This window comes from Mastomys coucha, unplaced genomic scaffold, assembly GCF_008632895.1.
Source record: "Mastomys coucha isolate ucsf_1 unplaced genomic scaffold, UCSF_Mcou_1 pScaffold15, whole genome shotgun sequence".
Taxonomy (NCBI): domain Eukaryota; kingdom Metazoa; phylum Chordata; class Mammalia; order Rodentia; family Muridae; genus Mastomys; species Mastomys coucha.
In genome coordinates this window covers 48,441,218-48,445,539 of record NW_022196897.1, presented here as the reverse complement: position 1 = coordinate 48,445,539, position 4,322 = coordinate 48,441,218, and the positions used below count along the sequence as shown (strand labels likewise).

Here is a 4,322-nt window from a genome sequence, read left to right as displayed (position 1 = left end):
GGACGGGGAAGCTGGAGAGGTAGCTCAGTGGTTAAGAGCACTGGCTACCCTTCCAGAGGACTCGGCTTCCTAACACCTACACGGAAGCTCCCAGCTGTCTGTAACTCTAGGTACAGAGGATATTATACCTTCTTCTGGACAGAAGGCATCAGGCATGCATAGGGCATAGAGACATGCATTCAGGCAAAATACCCGTACATGTAAAATAAAAAAAATTTTAAATTGGAAACTGTCTAAGCATTCTCTAACAGGCAATTAACTTGAGAAAATACCATTTGTACAGCAGCAAAAAATATTTATACCTATGTTCTTCAGAGCAATCTTTGAATCTGTGTCAAATTAACGCAAGAGCTCATTTTTTTCCTCCTTCTGTTGGAGAGAGAGCAAGGCATTCAAGTAGAAGAGTAAAGATCAGTTTGTTCATTTGTGTTTGAGACAAGGTCTCACTGTGTGGCCCTGCTGGGCCTGGAACTCACTCTGTAGACCATGCTGATTTGCCTCTATCTCCCAAGGGCTGTAAATAAGGAGTACATCTCCATGTCCAGAGCATAGTAAAGATCTTAACTGCCTATAAAACTGAACATGCCTGACCCTGAGACAGAAGGCAAAAGGGGAAAGTGTTAGGTCAAGATTCAAAATGACTGGTCTTATGTCTAAGGGTGCACATTTCCAAAGTTTACAGAGAGCCTTTAAATGTCAGCACCATCTTTAGTCCATAGCTCTTTTCTTCCACAACATTCAAAACCACTGGCATTGTATTTATTATGCATTTTCACTTACATGCTTTATGATTCAAATTTCCGATAATTCTCATTAGACTATGTATAAGCAACCAGTAGACATTTAACTGCCTAGATCATCTTATAGTTTGTGACTGTCTAGCCTGGATTACTGAAAAAGCATAAACGCAATCTTTACAACTAGGCTTTGTCCATCTAATCTACTCTGCACTCTGAAAACAGAGGGAATGTTCCAAAGAGACAAGCAGATTCTCTTCCTTCTTTGTACTTTTTTACTGAAGTTACTCCAGGACGAAATGTAAGTGCGTTACCACAGCCTTCAAGGCTCTGTAAGAGCTCTACTCAACTTTCATCTCCAGTTTCGAGGCTCAGCCATGCTTCAGGTATGTCATCTTCTCAGTTGTCACAAGGAGTGACATGTCCTCCTCATTCTGGGCCTACTGATATGTAGCCTCCTTTGGGAATCAAAGCTGGTTAAGTCACCCATCCAAAGAGTGTGGCCATATAATTTCAGCACAGTGTTGTAATTGCCTGAGTAATTATGTACCTTATCTCCTAAGCCTTCAGATCCTGAAAGAGAAATGATTGGTCCTTTCCACTTCATCCTTAGCATCCATCACAGGGTCTACTATATTCTTTAACAACGTGGAGGGTCCAAACAAGTATCACGGCCCACTTATCATGCATACCACATGCACTATCTTGCATTCTTCATTGCCCCCTGCCCTTTTTCACACACCAGTATGTGTGCTCATTATGCACCCACCCAGTGATTCAGAAGAACTGAACCTACCTGATCTATCTACGATTACATCAGTTTCCTTCCCCCTGCTGTGGTTTAAAATGGCTGCATGATTCTGACATGACCAAAGAAGGGCAAGTGGACTGATGGAGCATCTGTGAGAAGTCTCCTTGCTTCTAAGGAGATAGAATAAGAAACAGTGTCTTTTATGCCTTTTTACACTTTTATGTCTTTTTACATTTTTATAACTGAAATCACACAGACTCCTTGATCCCAAGAAGAGAACCAGTCTGGGAATCAAGCTGAAACTAACAATGCCTGAGTGAAGACGCATGACCACCCAGCTATTGATCAGATTGTCTGGAGCCTAGCCAAGCTCCAGACTTCGTGTGTGGTAGCAAGTTTCCTTTTTTTTTTTTTTTTTTTTTTTGGCTTAGATAAATTTGAATTTGGAATTACCTGTTAGTTTCAAGCTCAATGCCTTTTAAATGTATAGGTATATGCCACCAGTTTTCCTTTTGATAAGCGGTAACCTGCTATAGACTAATAGCTTCTACTGAGATGTATAACACAGACTTAATGTAATTGAATGGCAGCTGGAAAGAAGGGCAAATTATTACTGCCTTACATTGGCCTGTGTCTTATTTGTATGCTCCTGGTGGGTTATTTGTGAATCATGCAGTACTCAAAGGAGGAGACAGCATTTGACTCTCTGGAAATTGAAGGAACAGAGAAGGCTGATTTTGCATTTGAAGTTGCTGAACTCAGTATAAATAGAATTGTATAGCCATAAAATAACTATAAAGATGAAATAAAATAAACATGCTTTAAAATTTCTTATTTATATTTCTATTTCATTGAAGGGAAGATTGGCATAGGTCTCTTAGGTGCCAAAAATTATTGAAATTTAGAAAAGATAAACAACAATAAGAAGTAACCCAGATGTATCATACACATGTGATGTCAATAATTTCATATATTTTCTTAAGATTTTTGTTGAAGGGCTGGAAAGATGGCTCAGCAGTTAGAACCACTTGCTTGCTCTTCCAGAGGTCCTGTATTTGGTTCCAAACATCTATGGCATGGGGCTTTGTAAGTTATCGTATTTCTGACTCCAGAGAATTACACAGCCTCCTCTGTTCTTAGAGGGTTCCTGCATACATGTAACATAGACATACACATGGGTGTGTGCACACATACAAATAAAGAGATCTTTAAATTAAAAAAAATGTTAAACATACACACACACATACACACACAAATTTGGGTAACATGTTAAATTATTAAGGCTGACCTTGTACTGAATCCTCCTGCCTCATCTTTATAAGTAGCTGGCACTGCAGGACAAACACATATCTTCTTATTGTTTTTCTCATAATTATTTTTCTACACATTTATTTTTTAAACATGCTTTTAATTATCAAAATAACATTCTATCATCAATATAACTGTGCCATCATTGTTTAAGAACTGTTTTAGTTGGGTATTTCAAGTTTACCTTTTTCTTTTTAAGAACATATGTCATGTATCCCAGGCCTCTGTGTAATTGAGGAAGACTTTGCCTTCCTAATCCTCTGCCTCCATAGTCCAGGTACTATAATTATAGGTGTATACCCAGCAAAGCTTGGCTTTTAAAATGTTTTATTATAGTGAAATATTAAAGCAAATATTCCTTGATCCAAAGTACAAATTATGTCCTTAGGGTGAATTTGATTTTGTACTGGTCTCTCTTTGAGCTATCTGTTCTGTTTCATTGATATTCAGTGTATTCTTATATTAGTCAGTATCACTTTTTAAAAGTATCATATATTTACAATAAATATCAGCTTCTAACATGATAAGCTGTTCCACACAAATTGTCTTTTAAGTAATTTTCTTCCTTTCATATTTATTTACATTGCTAATATCTTTAAAAATTGGATGCAACAATCTAAATAAACTTTTTTGATGAAATTATATTAACCATACATTGTCTTAATAGTGAAACCTACAACATTAAACATTTTATGCTGTTTCTTTGTTTTCCTCCATTTTTTTTTATATCTTTGAGAAATATTTTGGTTGCCATCTATTCATTTTAGGAAATGTTTCTTATATCTCTTCCTCTCTCCCTCCTCCCTTCCTCCCTCTCTCTCTCCCTCCCTCCCTTCCTTCTTATTATAAATGTGTAGAAAAGTTACTCTCCTTTTGGTGGTACTAAGGGTTGAATCTAGGGCCTATGCACACTAGGCAAGCATCCTACTATTGGGCTATGACTATGCTGTTCAGGGCCTTGAACCTGTGATCCCCCTTCTGTGCAGAGTCCAGCCTGGCCATGTAAGAGACAGAATGACATGGTTCCTGCTCCTGGAACAAAGGCATGATGACATGGGCCTCCACAAGTGTTGATGGGCATATGCTGTGGGCATAAGGTTTATTTGTATAATAATGTACATATTTTCACATTCCTCCTTTGAGGAATATCCTCTCTGCCAAGGTTAATGACTCCATGATATTCAGAGACAGCATGAGTCTGGGAGGCAAGGGTGTGTATAACTTCCTAGCCAAATGGTAGAATGCTGTGACCTTCAGGACAGCCCTTAAGGTTGTGAGAAAGAATGCTGAAAACATGAGATCAAAATATATGAATTCTCAACTATGCAAAGTATAAGGATGTAATATGAATTGTATAAAGAGCTTCACAGATCTAAAAGCACACAGGAAGCTCTACTATGAGCCAGCTTGTCAGAAAAATACTAAGGAAGGAAATTTAGGAAATTTTCTTCCTTAGTATTTTCTTTCTAAGGAAAGAGATATAGGGAGTATTGATCACAGGGCAAAGTCTGACCCAGCTAAGTTTA

At 37.9% G+C, this 4,322-nt stretch overlaps 1 long non-coding RNA gene across 1 annotated transcript in view; it reads left to right on the top strand.

Annotated features, from left to right (window-relative positions):
• Nucleotides 1-944: 944 nt before the first annotated feature.
• The window catches only part of LOC116090220, a 48,780-nt gene continuing 45,402 nt past the window's right edge, over nt 945-4,322 (top strand). Inside the window, exon 1 of the long non-coding RNA XR_004118612.1 lies at nt 945-1,123. This is a non-coding gene — a long non-coding RNA (uncharacterized LOC116090220). The remainder of the gene's footprint in view (nt 1,124-4,322) is intronic.